Source organism: Falco naumanni, chromosome 1 (assembly GCF_017639655.2).
Source record: "Falco naumanni isolate bFalNau1 chromosome 1, bFalNau1.pat, whole genome shotgun sequence".
Classification (NCBI taxonomy): domain Eukaryota; kingdom Metazoa; phylum Chordata; class Aves; order Falconiformes; family Falconidae; genus Falco; species Falco naumanni.
In genome coordinates, this window is record NC_054054.1 from 21949810 (window position 1) to 21968706 (window position 18897).

The 18897-nt window shown below is 36.2% G+C and overlaps 2 long non-coding RNA genes across 2 annotated transcripts; both read right to left on the reverse strand.

Moving 5' to 3' along the window:
* Positions 1–12577: 12577 nt before the first annotated feature.
* LOC121082675 lies at positions 12578–14068 on the reverse strand. The gene is made up of 3 exons (XR_005826087.1): positions 13927–14068; positions 13397–13491; positions 12578–12651 (listed from the first exon to the last, which is right to left on the reverse strand). It is a non-coding gene; the product is annotated as an uncharacterized LOC121082675 (long non-coding RNA).
* A 270-nt stretch (positions 14069–14338) lies between these two features.
* On the reverse strand, positions 14339–18652 carry LOC121082680. The gene is made up of 4 exons (XR_005826089.1): positions 18530–18652; positions 16712–16885; positions 15865–16074; positions 14339–14542 (listed from the first exon to the last, which is right to left on the reverse strand). It is a non-coding gene; the product is annotated as an uncharacterized LOC121082680 (long non-coding RNA).
* Between the last annotated feature and the right edge of the window lie 245 nt (positions 18653–18897).

Below are 18897 nucleotides of genomic sequence, written 5' to 3' on the forward strand. Positions count from 1 at the left end.
CCTTAAAATCCCTTGACGTTATGTTTTGCATTGCTTGAAAATAAACTGCCTGTAAGAGTACAACTTAATTCCATACCAATTCCATACAACTTAATGCCATACCATTTAATTCATTAGTTAATATTTTCCCGGAAACCATGTTCGGTTTGTCTCGTTATTTGTATTTCTTATGGTTCAGGAAGCAGATTACATGCCGCAAACGGTTGTCTTCCAGGAAGCAGTGTTCCGGTGGTTTTATCTGAGGTTGTGTCAAGATGCCTGAAGTGTCCTATACATCTTTCCTATGGCTAAGTGGCCCCAGGCTACTTTGTGCTCTTTCATGCCAGGTCAATTTAATTCAGCCTTGTTTTTTGCTAAGGTTGCTTTGCCATTCTGCATACCAGTATTGTTTTAGGTGTTCTTGATGCTAAGTAGCTTGCATATTTTCATGACAACATTGCTGAGGCCTTAAGCTAAGCTTTCTACAGTTTTCTATACAGGTTCTTTAAAGCACCACGAGAGAAAGAGGAAAAACAACAACAAAAAGGTTTTGGCCCTTACTTTAGTTGTCAGTTAACATTTTCTTTTTTCATTTTGGCAGAAACAGTACTGAGTGTGGTGGGTTATGGTAGCACAATAGTAAATATCCCCACCATTCTTTCCTGTAAACAACAGAGAAAATTGCCTGTAACTTATTCGTTCCATCCCACATTTTTTACAGTAAAACTGATGATTTTTAACAACTTTGGCTGCCTACAAAATGTTATTCCCTCTAGCTCTAATGGGATTCAACATTCCACATCTTGGTACAAGTAGGATGCTTGTGCTGTTGCCCATTTTGAGTGATAATGTCCAGCTTACCTTAAACAGATGAGTTAAAACTTTGGCTTTTATTCTAGTGTGTCATTATATCCACTTGAATAAATTTATTTATCCATCTCAATGATACTGCTTGTTTCAGCTCATTTGGTTTTAATTCAGGCCTGAGCTGCTCCATAATCATTTCTTCAAGTTTATGACATTACACATTGTTGACTAATAGCTTCATTTTGCTGAGTTTCCATTTATTACTGTCACTATTGCAGCTGGATTTGAATTTCTGTAACTTGCCTATCCTAGCATGAATCTAATTTCATTGACGTTTAACACTGATCCTGAGGGCTCCTCTTTGACTCTTTGTCAACTAAAGATCAAATACTTTTGCTGCTGACTTTTAAAATCAATTATAATCTCGCAGGATTTGGCTGAGAGGATAACCCAAAGTGAAAGGCAGTGAGTCTTTAAGAGAGAGAGTTTCCCAATGCATTAAATAAGATTGATTTTCTGTGTGCAGAAACAAAAGGTCTAGTAAAGGGGGGAAAAAATACCCACACAAAACCCCTGCAATCCAGAGTCAAGTCTTTTCTATGATATCCGGTAAATGTGCATAAGTCTGGATTGCAGCTGCTGAATTTGAGGATCTGGTATAAAAGAACAACCCCACAAATTGTTGGAAGGATGCTGCTGCAAAACCCGTGCACAAGTCCTCTTCAAGGTAGCCTTTCCTCTTTAAGTGCCTCAGTTTTTCCTGTGACATATTCTATCTTTGGTTCAATTAATAGAAAGAAAGGATCATAGAACAGCCCATGTGCGGAGGGACCTAAAAAGATCATCTGGTCCAACCCTTTGTGGAAAAGGGAGCCTAGACAAAATTATCAACAGCCTGTTCAGTCATGTCTTCAAAACCTCCAGTGATGGAGACTCCACCACGTCACTGGGGAGGTTGTTCCAGTGATTGATTGTTCTCACTGTAAACATTTTTCTCCCTTATATCAAGATGAAACCTTCCCAGTGCAACTTGTACTCATTCCGCCTTGTCCTCTCCATGTGGCTCCTGGAAAGTCTCCCTCCTCTTTTGTAGCCACCCTTTAAGTACTGGAAAACTGAGTCCCCTGAGCCTTCACTTCTCCAGGGTAAAAAGACCGAACTCCTTCCATCTTTCCTTACATTCTCCAGCCTTTTGATGATCTTCATGGCCCTCCTTTGGACCCCTTCCAGTCTGACCGTCTCTTTTTTGACCTGTAGGGTCTGAAACTGGACTCCAGGTGCCACCTGACAAATGCTGAGTAGAACAGGATGATCACATCTCTATCTCTGTTAGTAAAAATAAAATAATAATAAAAAATAAAATCCTCCTCAATTAATCCTTTTATTTAACTTAGTATTAAGAAAACATATTTAAAAAAAATTAATTAAACTACAATTTATCATTTCCACAACACCACTCCTCTCTCTGCTTTCCAATATTTATATTTTCATTACCTGGATCTGAACTACATCTCCAATTTCAACAAAAAAAACTGAGGCAAACTGAAGTACTGTGCTATGTGATTTTTCATCAATAAATCAATGCCTTCACTTTCAGAGACATTCCTGATCTATATAAATGACAAATACAGATTAATGGAATCCTAAAATAATAATAATAAAATGAATACAGTAACTTAATGGAACAAGGATATGTTTTCTTGAAAATATCCTTTCACACTATGAACAATAATTCTTCTTTAAATTCCCAGCAAGTAAATATATTTGCTTCACACTTTAAATTAGGTTAAATATAATTTTAGGTACTGAATTTGAAAACTCTTAGAGGAATTATTCACATATGGATAAGCAGGAGGGTCACTAAAACCAGACCGAAAATAAATGTATTTTAAAAGTTCATTTTGACAGCATATGAATAATCACAGATGATAGACATAAAAATGTAAAGTCTGTTGGCCAGTGATTCTTAGTGACAAGCTGCTGTTATTTGATCAATAATAGGGAAGAAGCTGGGGGAATGACAGAGCCAGAAAGCAGAAACATGTGATGGAAAAGCAACTCATGGAAGATGGAAGAGCTGCAAATAGAAAACTTGTAGAAGTTAAGAAGAAGACCAGATGGGCTGGCAGAAAAAGCTACTCAGAGAAGCCCAAGATAATATAATTGCTTAACTGGCTAGCATGTCTGAGCCAGGATCTGCAGGATTGCCCTTTACTTGTCTTTCCAGGCTGCAGGTTGCTAGAGGTGTCTTCTCTTCAGCCCTTATGCTTCTCAGTTTCTCCTTCCCACAGTTGAGAACCTCCCCATAATGTGAAACTGTCATTACAGAAGCAATCCTACAGTTCCTGAGAGAGAGAGTGTGACCTTTATTGACATAGAATTCAATTTCAGAACTATTAAGAAATAATTTTACTTAAAAATTATGTTTGGAAATTTTCCCAATGACAAATTTTTCTTTAGAAAATTGAGCCTTGGGTCTGTTTTAAGCAAAGCAGAACAATTTATTACATTAAACAGGACAATACATTTTGCTTAGAAACTAATGATTGTCAACTGCATTTCCTCACAATATTACCTTCTGGGAATTTGGGAATTTTTAGCACAAGTGAGCAAGAACTTTAAGTTGCTGCAGACGTGTAGGTCATTATCTAACTATGTGTATTTCAATTACCTCATCGTGGGAGGGGTATTTCTCAGCCCCACAGAGACAACTGGAGGCCAGGCAATAGTGACAGCTGATCAGCTCATGAACGAAAGAAAATGAACCACTTCACTTTCAGGAATGCAGTGCTTTATTTCAATCAAAAATGCCAAAACAAAATATGTCAACATTTCCAAATGAATATTCTTTGAAATCTCCATGTTTTGAAGGCAGGTGTTAAAACTTCATTTTCTCTTGAAATAAAAGCAAACACTGAAACACGCTTGAGGAGGAAAATGTGCAGTTTCTTCTCATCTACTTATTTCTACTCCCCATTTTCAGGACACAGCGCAAATAATGGAGGCGCTCAGCAGCGAGGCAAGAGCACATTACAAAATGGATAAAAAGAGATAATCTAAGCTCCACAGTAAAAGTCAGTACAAAAGTACACCAGCCTAGGGAACCCTACCAGTGCAGTGAAAATTTTATTTGGGGTAGAACATTTGTAATTGAAATCTAAACACAAATAAACACATATATAATGTAGTTGTTCACGCACATACAAGATGCTAAAAGCAAAATTACAAAGATGTCCTGTTGTCAGAGCTCAGCATTGATTTATTTTCCAATTCTGGTCAATTTGTTATCACAAATGCCATCGATTAAAATGTTTTATTTGATACCAGGTGAATTAAAACAATCTTTTTATTCTAATGATAGAGACGCACTTAGCAGCATATAAAACAGTGATTTAATGGGTACTTAATGGTCTAAAGCTTTAAATGAACAAATCATCAATTAAAGCTTTCCTAGCCTTTTATGGTTCCCCATTTGGATCCTAAAAAAACAATTTGCATTCATTATGTGGGGCTGATATACAGTACCTTGCCTCCCACTGACATTCAGCTGCATCACAATATCAGCCCCCACAGTATGCTTGACGCTGTTGCCTTTTGAAAAGCTTTTATTTTAAGGTCTGGGTTACAATCCTTCCGTGCCAAGGGTGGACAGAATGATTTCAGACTTCTCCAGGGAACTCTACATTTGCTGTAACATCCAGATTCTGAGGAATCACTGACAGTAAATCCATTCCTTTGTCTCTAGTTCACCTCAGAATTTCAAGCCAGGTAGTAGAGGTGGATTTTCAAAACACCATGTGAAAACTGAGCACAGAACCTTGATAAGTAAATAATAAGTTGGCATGGGCTGGTTTCTTCCAGTGATACACTCTGAAAGAAACTCCTTCCCAAAAACAAACATTAAAAGAAAATGTACCTTCTTTGTATTTTCCTAAATATTTTATCTGTGCCCAAGAAGCCTGAATATTCCGCGTCCAAGGAGTTTTTCTATATTTCTTTCACATCTACATATTTGCTATAAGGGACCCAGCAGTCTCAAACCAGACCACCTTCACGCCACAGAAAACAAACCAGAAAAAGTATTAAAAAACCTAACCTATAGAAACTGAAGCGGCAACCTACATAAGTTCTTAAACACAGCCACATCTATAATTCTAAAACAAATTCAAATGTGTCCTTAGACTCAACTCCAATACCTGTCAGCTGGCAGTTTACGTCCTGGTCCTTTTTGCCAGGGGAGGGAAGGCAAATTGGTGGTCACCACTGTCCACAGCCACAGCTAGATGGAAGAGAGTGTCCTCAGGAGGATACTGAGTCTTATATATTCACCTTGGAAAGGAAAAAAAAAAAAAAAAGGAGAAAAAGATAAACAAATACAAACCAAAGCAGATTTCCCTCCAGCTTTCATTCAAGATATTCATGAAATAAACAGTGTCTTTTCAAATTGCAGAAACCCAAATTGCTCCATAGCTGCTACCAGATTGTGATACCTTAGTGCTTTAAAAGCAACAAAACCCAGGAGTCCATTGGCTTCACCCCAGCAGGTTCACACTGCATCTTACATAGAGGTGCCTTAAAAAAACCTCACGAGCCTGAGGAGAGAGGGGTTTGGTTGGTTGGTTGGCTGGTTGGTTTTTTAACCTGTAATTATGCCTGTTGTAAAGCTCTCATGTCCTTTTTTTGCTTCAGAATACTCCTTGGCTGGAGAGAATCACAGTTGCCTTCTTGAAGTGCTGTTTTTATACACTGAAAAATATTGCTACTTGAATCCTATACATCAGGCAGTCTCCCATTCTTCCTGAGTCCCTGTGACTTTCAACACGTCAGTGATTCAGGAATTGGAAAAAAAATAAAAATAACATAACGCACACATTCACACACACATATATATATTTATGTAAGCATTTAAAAAATCATTTGGGGGTAGAAACATTCTTTTTGATAAAAATAAAGTATTGATGTAAATAAAAAATAACTTCTAAAAAGAAAAGCTTAAAAAAATCCAAACCATGTTTTCCTTCTTATCATATTTTGAATTGTAAAATAGAATTTGTTTGTTTGGTTGGTTCTTTTTTTTTTTTTCAAAATAAGTAATTCAGTGAATTCTACAAGCAGTGGAAATGATTTTAATCCTACTACTAAAAACCCAATAATTTTAACATTTTTAATTAATTTCCTGTTTGTTTGGTTTTTGGGTTTTTTTTTCACTTCTGAATTATTTCTCAACATTCTGTGCTGTTACCTTTCTCTTTACCACCAGTACCTGCCAATAGGACATTTTCAGATGGTTTCAGTGGTGCCACATAAATGGGAACTTTCAGTTCGTTGATCCATAATGTGGTATGTCTGCATTTTTTCGCTCTGTACTGCATCATTAACACTTACCTCATTTTTACAGGCCCTGTCATCTCTAGGTCATTTCAGTCATTTCTGCCTTCTGTGCAGTTTCCTCCCATTAAGGATCTAGGTCTGCAATAATTCTCTCCTGACCGATTAGTTTTGGAAGTACTGTATTGCATTTCCTTTTGCTTCCTTTCATATGCCCATTTTCAGCTTCTTCCAAACTGCAAGCTTAACAAGACTATATAATGACAATATTACTATCTCAAATGATATCTGAGAGCTTACATACTCATACTTATTTATTGTGGCTGCTATCATCAATTAATGATTCCCCCCACATACCATAGGCTGTTTTTTCAAAACGTTAGTATATTTTTTAAAATGTAAAAACCCTTTTCATATCACATAAATTAATATGTGAACCTTCTGCCACAAAAAACCTGTTTATATACAGAAAAGAGATGTGATATTAAGAAATGGCTAAAAGAATTTAAATGATATTTCTCAATGTATTGTGTCTTTCCAAAATAGATTTCTAGTCAAATCTAGTCTGACTCTTTCATCTGCTTCAGAATAGTATTCATCTTAATAAAACAAAAATCACCTCTATAAGTTGTCAGGAGATGCCCAATCTTTGTCCAGCTCCCTTTGGGACTGTCAGTGCAGCATGTCATGTAAATAGATAGCATAAAGAAAACAAAAACAAAGGAACAAACAAAAGCATTGCCCACTTTTCAGGGTGGTGGTGGTGGGAAGGTAGACTTCTGTAAGTCTACCAAGATTGAAATTTGATGTAAAAATAAAACACAACAAAAAAAACCCTTGTAAACCATCATTAGACCTTCAGAAATCCATCTGCTTACATTCTTCGTATTCCTGTCTTCTTTCAATGACTTTGGGATGTTATCTGAATTGGTCTATGACAGTCTGCCAAGAAAGGATTTAAAAATGTTGCATAAAACCCAAGTACCCTCAACTTCCTTAACACAAATTCACTACTAATATCCTATTAAATGTTCTGACTAACATCCATGCACTTCTGCTGAATTTATACATCACAAATACTGGAACAGGCTTAGAGATGTGACAGTCTGCACTAATATTGGGGTGTTGACACATACCAGTTCTGTAACATCAGTTTTCCGCAAAGGTTAAAGCTTAACAAACTTTTTGTAATAAGGAAGGCTAACTGCATTTTTTGTGGTTTGCACCTCCATTGCCAGAGATCGCATCCATAAGGTGTGCTGCTTTATAAACGTAGCTCTGTTTTCTGGTTAGGTAGCCAAGAAAACATTAAAACCTAACCTAAAACAATGCCTGTAGTGGCACCCTAGCACATAAGCTTTATGCCACTTAGGAGCAAATGTCATGTCATGATACTGTAATATCATGTAATAAATGTTTCATGAGAAGTCAAAATGACAATGTTCCTTTGCCTAAATATCTCAGAAGTATTGTGTTCTCAAAATGCAGAGGATAAACCCTAGAAGACCCCAAACTTTGCTTCGGCAACAGTTGCACTTCCACAGTGAGTTTCTTCCAGAGCTGCTGCTTTCTTTGTGGCTGACTTCTCATTTCCATCTACCTACTCTGCCCTTAAGCCCTTCCACCTTTATCATTCCTTCTTGCCTCCAAGTTTGGGTTATCTCAGGATCCAGGTTATATGAAGACTTGTTTTAAAGCACAAGACGATTTAAAAGAAATTCAGATTTTTTGACATGTGGGTTTTATGCATGAAAGTATTGCAATTATCACAGTAAATGATCCTTAGCGTTAGTAGTGCCATGGCGATGAGAAAAGTCAAAGTCCAGTTAACACGCAAACAGTCCCATTTATTGATTTACAAGAAAATTGCTTGAACACTCTTGCTGAGTAAGTAAGCACAGTAAGTATTACTATGCTTTGAAAAGCAAATTTTTATCTCTAAAGTTGTTCATGAAAGAATAGAAAACCCCACTTAAGTGAGTCTTACCTTAATTTTAGGCCAGGTTCTTTCCAAAACATATGTGCATCCCGCTCTCAGGGGAACCCGACTCGTCAGACTTGATCTCGTCCCAGCGTGGAGCCAGACCATGCCTGGGAAGTCCTCCCTGGTTCTGCAAGACAGACACAATCTGCAAAATCCTGGCTTCGGTAGTACTTTGGCAAGAAATTCTAGAAACCAAGAAAGCTTTGCGCCAGAAAGCTTTTCCATTTGAATCTTCAATATTACTATTTAATTGTAGATTTTCTGCCAAACGCTCTTTCATGCAAGTCCATTTGCATTTTCTGCTAGGTACTGACCCAGAACAAGAATAAGAATTTTCTAAGAAGGCTTCAAACATAAGCATGGTACAAAGCCAATGAATACTTTCAAAACTGTCCAGGAATAGTTTATATAAATGTAAAGAAGAAACAGCAAAATGCTCCAATGTAAAATTCTGACCAAGAGCTGTACCAACCACATTCTGGATTTGCAAGCAGGTGTTGAACTGCAAAGAACACTAAAAGCATTTCAACTACCAAGCTACATGAAAAGAAAAAAATGTTTATTCAAGTTTTAATCCTTTATTTTGTCAATATTGTGTATTTGTGAAATATAGAAGTATATAATACAATCCATCGAGATGTTATTTTAATACTTATGTTATCATCAAATCTCCACTAATCAATGAAAAAAAATTATCATCGGTGATGAAAATACTCATTGTTCTATGTACTGAAGACATATCACTGAGAACACATTATAGCATAGCGGTGCATACATTAGACTATTACAGATTTCTACAATATCAGGCAAATTTATGAACAAGATGATTTTTACAGGCTATATTTAACATTTACTTCATTGCTTATATTATGCAATTTGGTTATTTCATTAAATGCAAAGCATCAAGAAGTCATGTGCAGAGGCATATGTGAGTATAAACACATATGTACCCAAATCATTATCCAGGTTTTATATTTTTACATTTTTATACTATCAATGTTTTAAATTTACAGTACAAGGACCAAGATGGCCTCTGCTACTCACTCCCTTTTCTTTTTTCATTCTCCAACAGTGACAGAAATCATCTACAGCATCATTCATACTACTACGTTGCTCATATTGACAGAAGAACATGCTTAGGCGGATTTCTTCCCTTTGCCCCAGGATAACCAAGGCAAGTTCCACTAACAAAGCAAAACCACCCAGCTCACTGACCTAAGCCTGAAAAGACAGCCTGTCTTGGACAGACCACCGCAGAGCAAAGCCCAACTCTGACCCTCGCTACACAAGGCCATCCTGGTGGCTCTACATAAGAAACTTTAAAATTGTTTTCAAAGGCTGGTATGAAATGCTTATAATGTTCTGGTTTTGGTTCTGCTTTATACATAATATTATCATTATTGTTTTCCAAGGGAAAACATCTGGGCAAACAATAAGTGGTTCATAAAAAGTGTATGAAAGTCACCAGTTTTACTGAATATTAGCAAAGATCAATCCATCTGTTCACAAACGTCACTTGTATAAATTAACAGCCACTTAAAAACTTAATGCTACATCTGTTTAAAAGCAGACATGATAAAAATATCCAGAAATATTCAGTGATTATTTACAAATGATAGCTGCTGGAAAACAGTGATCAGCACAATATTCTTCACATACACGGAAAAGTGAATAAAAATTACTCTTTAGAGTTACACATCTGTTCAGTCTATGCAAAATTGTTACTGAAGTTTTCTTTAATAACTCTTTAAAGAAATATCAGAATCTGACATGAATACTGGAAAATTATTGTATCCAGGGATTTTGACTGACAACTTTTGACACTGGTTTTTAAAGTTAATTTTTAGGTTCTGATTTTTAATAATTGCTAATCACATACAGCCTCTGTAAAGGAGGCTGTAGGTTATTCTGAACTGAGTGCAGAGGAAGCAAAGCATCTTCTTTTTTACAAAAATTATATGGTCCATTATAATCAGTTATGCAATTAGTGTGTTAGGCTGCTTTGCTTTCACAAGCCACTAAGAGACGTGTTTTATTTCAGCACCTACAACTCTTCTTTTTACTACAGTGAGGTGAATCTAAAAGAAAGAAAACAGAAGTATATATTTTGTTTTAGAAGTTATTGATTACCATTTAAACATGGAAAAAATACAGTTATTTAAAAAGTTATATTATCCTGCTTCTGTCTCTCTGTGAGGAGTGACTGAATTTAGAGATACTGACAAAATAAGTTCAAGTCATTAACAATTAAGATGGAAAGCTAAGGAAAGAACACGGTGCCCTGACTCCTTCTGGTGCAATCAAAGAATCGCGTGAACTCATCTGGAGAAAAGAGAATCGCTTCCTGTATGTAAGGATAGGCTCCGTTGCAAGGTACTTACCATTTTCTTTAAAATTCATTTAACTTCGTGTACTTGTACCAAATCACTCCATGACTTTGCCTTTTTTACATATGTGCACAATTAGACATTTGACTATAAAATCCCCAAGATGTTTTGATATTGCTACTGTTGCTGTATTGCCAGAAGGACATTTTTTCTCTTACAGAACTCTAAAATCTGCACCTGGAGCAAAAGAGAGACTATGCTAAGCAACCAGCAAGAGATACACTAAGCTAGATTTGATTTATTTTATGAGTTATACAATCAGATAAAGTATTTGGGATCAGACTAAGTACCACCTTCAAGAAGCCTGTGTGGTATGCACTTTCATTCCTACCTGTGTGCATTCTAAAATGGCATCTGACAAGCTTTAGACTCCACTTTTCATAAATATTATTGAAATTATTGATAACGTCTTTCTTGAATGATTACTTCCTGTGAACCTCGAGTGAATGAAAATGATGAGACTTGCAGATAAAGTCATGACTGAAATTTTTCATGAGACTTACATGAAACAGGTGCTTAGCAGTGAAAAGACACATTTAAGAGAATTTATAGGAGTATTTCTTTATTCACCAGCTGCTGGGAGTCCTTTTACTTCACCAGAAGCTGCTGAAGCCCTGGCAGTCCACACCACTGGTGGCCATACACTTTAGGCACCAGCCCAGCAAGCACATTGCTGTGCAGTCGTGCACTGATCAGCATGTTTGACTGTCAGTGGAGAACTGGGAAAAAATTCCCTGCAATTTCCTTCCATGATTTTAGTAACTTGCCAGAGCTCCCATATATTACTGTCAATCACAATCATCTGTTTTCAAGTCTATTTTTTCCTCTATGGATTCCTAAGTTTAATGAGGATTCCCTAATCAGATATCAATGACTGACTCACAAATATACTTGTCCTAGAGGGGAAAAAAAAGAAAGATCAAATATCACGGTTTTCTTTCTTCTCTTTGTATTTCACCTTAGGTTGAAAACAGTTTTGCCATGCATGGCTTTGAAGACAGTTGCAAAACTCCACGTAAAAAACCCCCAACATTTCCAAGGAAGTACTATTAAATTTATGTTTTTAAATATGTTAGATTTACTCATCCCCTTCCCCATTCAGGGAATAGTAACATTCTTTTTAAACATGACAATGCAAAACAACAATTCTCAAATTTCATTACATATTTTCCTATGAATAACACTTCAAATGCAATCTTTGTTTAGTAGTAACTTAACTGGTATGTCAGTTTTGCAAGTACTCAGGGTGTACAACTCAGGACACAACAGAAAACACTCAAGTTGTAAATAGTGGGAAACAACATTTCACAAACATGTCCATAACCCTTTACAGAAATCATAAGTAAACAGGGCATTATCCACTTTTAAATTTTTTCTTTTTAGAGAGTTATGAGTTTGAACCAAATACTTAAGTTGGGTCAGAAGCTTAAACATTTGTTAGGAGTGGGCTTTTTTTGATCCAATATCAATTTTTGCCAGAGTTTTGTAAGGTTAATAGGTGGGTTTATGCCACTGAATTCCTTTAAGAATTGATTCCAATCCACCCACAGAAAGTCATATATTACTCATGGCAAAACATATTTAACACAGTTTTTAGACTTGAAAAATATATATTTTGATTCTGATCTTCCACAAACAAATACCAACCTAAAACCCCCACAAAAATTCTAGTTTTTCACATGGATTGCTACCGTTCTTCCCTTTTGCAAATCAGTTGTTTGGTGTTTTTTTCTGTTTTGGCTCAAAATGTCTGTCAAACTCGGTGAAATAGTGCACAACTCCATCATCAGGATAGAGCTGTTCACTTTGCAGGCTTCAATCCCAAACCATTAACATCAGTGAAAGGTTTTTATTCAGCGCAGTGGATGGCAGAACAAGCCGTACCCAGGATTTGTTGCAAATTGCATTTGATCTGCTCTGGCTTTTTTCCTTTAGATACTTGTGTGATCACAGTAATAGAAAGTTTAGCTTAATTTGTTACTGATTTAGAAGTGGAGTTTTTCAAAGACTTGCCTAAATAGAGTTTCTTCTGATATCCAGCCAGTTCTAAGGATTTTCTCTGGTTTTGGTTTGGTTTGTTGGTTTTTTTTCCGTTCACCAGCTCCCTCAGGGCTTCACAGAATGATGCTACATAGAAGTCTGAGGGAATCCAAAGGTCCTGTACTGCTGCAAGATTAAGATAAATTAAGGAATGTGTTTATGACCTTTGTTGTTCCAAGTTACTAGGAAAAGTTAATGAATTAAAGTTAAGCATTATATAATTCCAATATATAATACAGACAGAAGTTTTCCTTCAGTCGGTCTCATTTTCAAGTGAGGTAGGTGCCGCCATATTTCCTTGTCACTTCCAGAGGCAAAACGCTAGCAAGTAGTTGCTTACTGAAAATGATTTTTAGCTTTCCCAGTGAGTAAATTAATTGCCCTCACACTTCAAAAATTTATGGGAAACATGCAAGGTTATTTTGGATCCAGCTGTTGCCTACATGAACATGATACTATCGGTGGTAGATACCAGCAACAGCATATTGTATCTTGTGGCACCAAGGCTCTGCAGTAATAAGCAATTACACATTCCTGCCTGCTTTGCACCTGTGATAATACCACTTCCAAAGAAAGCTATTAAATACGCATCTGTGTCCAGAGTGAGTCCTGCTTGCTTGATTATGATAGATGAGAGCCAAAGCCTATTTTTGGTTGACAGTGATATTCTATGTAGCTATTTCTGTCACTCATACCACATCATAAGGATTGTCTTTCTCAAGTGGAACTCAGTAAGGCTTTATTAGTCTGGAATACTCACACTAGTGATGGCAAAATGAATTCTTAACATCCAGATTCTCATAGATATCAAGGGTGGGAGTCACACATGAAAAGGCAACATGCTATTTGGGTTAGTCTACAGTGGACATACCTTGGTGGCTGCACTTCCTTGCAATTTTCCGTACTTGCATCCCAAACGAGAAGAGTTTATGGCTATGGTGTAATATCGCTTTCCTTTTTCTTCACCTGAAAGTTTTAGAAAGGAATAATCATGTTCACTTTGTAAACTTTACTTTTGATTTTTCAGTCCTAATCATATCTTGTCTGAATTTCCCTTTATTGGGCTGAAATTTCAGGGTAAGATGCCTGCAAGAGCTCCTCCTACACCATTAATCTGCCAAATACTCTTTCCAGGACTACACAGAGAACGGAAGCTAAAAGTAAATCCTCACAGGGATTATTTCCCCTCCTCCCACCTCCACCTCTGGATTTTTGCTGTCATTTATTTCTGATTTACTCAACCAAGTTTTTTCTTAACTTAAATTAAACTCTGTGCTCTACAACTTTACTGTGTTTCTGATTTACATCTCCCATCCTCTAAGTGATATTCCCTGACAAGTCAGAAGACAAATAAGCTGTCTGTCCTGTGGTCTCTTCACCTGTATCTTCCCAGGTTTTTACCTTTTGTTTCTCTTCTTTTCCTCATATTTTTAAGTAGTTCAGCAGCCTCTAGATAGGTTTGTACTTTCCATCCACCTCAGACCAGATAGAATATTTTGGTTGCATTTTTACTTGCAAAACAGGTAAATGCTACTTGAAGGCAGTACTTCTGGAAGATAAGCCGGTTTTAAAATTGTTCATTACTAAACCTAATTTTGTCTAGAAAATACTTTATTTATCATTATAATACCATTTGCTAATTCTGGCCCATTTAATCAATACTTTATGAAACAATTTTCAAATGGAAAAGGAAAAATTGGAATACTGTGGCTGCTTCGTATCATACTGCGCTTCGGTTGGAGCACTTAATGGCCAACACACCAGAAATCTGAACTGCAGTTCTCACTCTGTAAGAACAGTTACCTACTGTCTTCCACCTGCCACTGAAGTGGGAATCTCCTCAGACCGGTAGGCACTCTAATACATCACATTGGAGCTCTTTTACTTCTTTTTCAAAACTGAAATATCCACTGGACACAAATGGGCAATCTGAAATTTAAGAGGTAGCCAATAGCCATTGGCTCCTATGAAAGTCTGGGAAGTTTGCCACTTCATTTCTTTAACTATTTTTTCACACCTAAAATAGAAGACTTCAGTTAGACCGAAACCAATAACATTCTAGACGACAAAATAATTTTAGTGAAGATTTGTATTCTTCTTCAGTGAAACAGAAAATAACAAAACTCAGAAAAACATATTAAGACTTGTATTTTCCTCCACTGAAATGGAAAACAGTAACAAAACCCATTCTTTCTAAGTCATAATTAATTAAAATGCTTTTAAGTTTTGAATTTGGTAGCCAAAGAAATAAATAATTTCTGAGCAGCACTCCATTGTAGCAAAAGAAATCTTGCCCTTAATTATCCAATGTCAACTATCCTGATTATGTTCTTTTTGCATCTGCTTTAAAATTTAAAAATATATTTCTTTGTTTAAAAACACCTTTGTATTTTAAAAAAAACATAGCTGGATATTTTGAGAACATACAAATAAACTGAGAATTTTGAATAACAAAATGTTTTTGTACTTATGTTTATTCCATCTTTTATGTTTGGCCTAATACAAATGCCATTTCTGTTTCTCCCAAAGGTAACAGCTGTAGGCACGTGTGGCTGCATATACACAGAGCTGGGATTTTGTGTTGACAAGGTCTATACAAAACAGATAAAGGGGTTTGCCAAAGGTTAAGTATTTCCACCTCTGCTATTGATCTGGAGATTTATGGCTAAAATTGAGTAAATTCTGTGACCTTGAACTAGAGCTCCTTGGATTTAAAATGCGACTTGATTCAGCCCTGTTTTATATATTATTTACTTAAGCATACATTTTGACTTCTAAACACGTGACTTTCCCTGTCTTTTGAGGGAGAGGGGAAAATAGAAAAATCATGATTGAAGTTGGAAACTCTCAGCGCTTTGTATCATCAGTTTTGAGATGGACCCTAAACACTTTGGCTTGAGGTTTTTTACTGCTTTCACAATTGCACAGAGGTGCCTGTGGATGCTTAGATATTCAGAGGCTTTTCTTATACTATGCAGCAGAAGTCTCGCAATTCTCCTGCTGAGATGCTTACTCCCATAATGTGGTGAGCCACTCTGAAAAATCTCAATGGCCCATAGCTGCATTTTTAAACAAATGTATTGTTTTGATTAAAGACAGTTAACATTTTATAAAAAAGAAAAAAAAAAAAAAAGAATTCCTATGGTCCCATTGCAAGTTGCCTTATATCCACTTAACTGGGTATGGTAACACTATATGGCATGACTGTGTAATGAGGGGAGAAAGACCAGAAAACATAAAATATAGCATTTGTTTTTTAAGAGACTAGCTCAACAGAAAATCCCAGCTGCAAACACTTAATGCTGCCAAAGGGCTTCAGGTAGGACACCAGTAGCTCACCTGTCCCTGATTTTGACTGCAAAGGAGATCGTTTGATCTTAGTGATGCGCTAGGGACTTGCCGAGGTGTGAGGGACTGAGCCCATACCAGGGCTCCTACCAGCCTGCCAGCAGTGACGGCCTCCGTGGAGCATGGGTCATGTACTCAGGTGAAAAGCTCTTGAGGTGCTGCTTGGCCCCTTGAGCCACCCAACCCACCAGCCCAGCGTCTCTGCAATGGAAGGAAACACATACGCTATTAAAACTCGCATGTATATGGGAAGCGTCTGGCTGAAAAATTTAAAATGTATGATGCTGCATTCACTAGAAGACTTGTAAAATACTGTTGTAATAATGAAATATTAGTATTTAAAGTAGAGAACTACAACCTCAGAACATAATGTATCACGCTACAGTTTAGTCACTAACAATTACTATTCTACACTTTTGGACTAAATGTGCTGACGTACAAAAGGGAAACAGGTAAGGACTTTATTTTTACTTCCCCATATCCACAATAAAATTAATTTTAATTAAGATTTGATTTAACTATGACAAAGGCTCATTTTTTAACTGTTACTGTTCACCTTGAGTGCAAAATGTATTGTATCAAGCAAGCTCACAGAAACTTTTAAAATAAAATAAAAAATAAATTAGGCCCAGTTTCTTTTGAAAGATCTTCAGGTGCTGTTGTATTTTATGTAGCATTCATATAATTTCAAGAGGTACGTCATCACCTGTATGTTATCTTTAAACTTAGGATGATACAGTTTTATAGATAGTAAAATATATATAGAAATGTTTATACATATTTTTATATATATATATACACAAAATATATATAGAAATGCTGGAGGCATTTCTCTTACTTTTCTGTGTACAGGCCCGTGCCTCTGCTCATGCAGATAGAGAAAATTAATCCAGCAGATCCTCAGAAGCAGTATTAAGGTTTGGGTTTCATACAGGAGAAGATTATTGTCAATTTAAATAATTTTATGTTTTAGACTTATCTCATTATACGATTCCTTGCAAGTTTCCACCTCCTAGTAATAGGAAATGAGAGGATAAGACAAAGGCAACTGCTGGGGCCACCCAAAATACTAACAATAGTGAAAATGAGCTAATTCAAAGATAGGATGGTAAGCAGGGTAAGGAGGGAAGGGAAGTTTTGGTCTTAAAAACAAATTCTTACATAATACAATCCGAATGGAAAAGAAAAAAACAACCTCCAAATGGTTTAGCCAACAGATTTGACAACAGTAACTGCATGGTAACATCATAGAAACTTGAGGTAACAGTCAGCAACTAAAGCATCTTGTGGCTTTCAGTGATAAGACATGGATTAGACACATTATACACTTTTTTGCTGAGTTGGCAGTTTTAATTGTTCTGGTTTGGGCTTCTAGGGAGGCCCAAAATTGGGAAAAAAAATTAAAAGCTCATAGTACAAATATACAAACTGAATAGATATGATAACCAAGCAAAATCAGGCTCTAAGGAAAATGTATGAGCAGAATATTAGCAGCAGAATGAGGCGTTTGACAGTCTCAGAACGTTGTATATTACAGAAGCTGGAAAGTTCAAGTAATGAGAGAGCTATACCCACAGAGACATAAAGCGGTAAAAGTGATAAGGTGGATAGAGAATAGCAATAGGATTAGACAAAAGAGACCAGGATTAAGGTTTGGAGTGAAAGTTGGATATGGTCTGACTCAGCACAGCAATGATAAAATCATCATCATAGAGGAAAAGAAGCATCTACTTTGAAAAAAAAAATATAAAAAAAGAGCTAGAAATGTCAGCAATATGCACCCAGAAACAAACAAGCAAACAAACAAGAAAGCAGGAGGGGGAAAACAGAGAATACTTTGAATACTTCAAATGCAGCCTTTTGGAAGGTAATAGCTGTTGTTAGAATTGTCAGCTATAAACCAGTCAACAGACAGATGTACTTGAATCATCCAATAAAGATCCCAAATGTCAGTCAAAATGATCAGACTATTTATTACAGAATTTGTAATGGAAACATGAAAGAAGGCATGGAACGACACCACAGAGACAGATGGACTGTTGGCTACATATGTCATTTAATATCAATCAGTGGCTAGAATTTATTAACACAGTTGCTGCTTTAATGGATTGAACAAGCTTAAAAACACTCAAAGCACTAGATGGTAGGTAATAATTAAAATGCAAGACACATGGTTTCAAAAACTGTAATAGTCTCCTGATAATATCTAGTATAATTTATTTATTTTAAATAAAATTTAAAATAATAGACCTCACTCAGTTTTTGAAGAAATAAGGTTGTTTCACTACCAGTATCTATGGGAAAATGAACTGAACACTGGCATTATATTCATAACACTGTTTTCTGCTTTTTTTTCAGCTAACTCTTCTTGTTCCCTTAACTTTTAAGTACAATCCTGCAAGATACCCAGTGGTAGCAGGACAGAACGACTGCCAGCAGTAATGACAGCAAGCCCTTTGAGAGCAAACACCAAGCTGCTGGAGACAGCCCAGCTTCCCAAGCACTAGCTACCACATTTTCATCTTTCTATTCATGTAGCCTACAAATTATTTCCTATAAAGCAACCTTAATTCAGCAGCACTGTGTATTATATTTATATATAACGCTTGTAGGAGAAATACTCTGAACAATAATTACACTGAAAAAGGCTGGAGACCTTTTTCTCATTCCCTCCATTGACATAGTCCTCCACCCAGTTTCGAGCTGCCAGCTCTGGTGAGTACTTCTTTTTGGCATTTCCAAAGAGTTCTCTGTAAACCAAGTTATTGGTGTAAAAGTATTTTTCTAGGAAGAAAAAAAGAAAAAAGGAAAACATTCAGAAAAAAGAATACAATGATCTCACTGAATACTTTTAATTTCTAGACTATTCTAAAATACAGAAATCTAAATACAAGTGTCCATTTTTACCATAAATAATAATGAAAAATATATTCATACATAATATATTTTTGTAACTGTTTTAATTACTTTACTATGAAAATCCCATGTGGCAATTGAATCAGAGCCTAAATTTCCCTGAAAAGC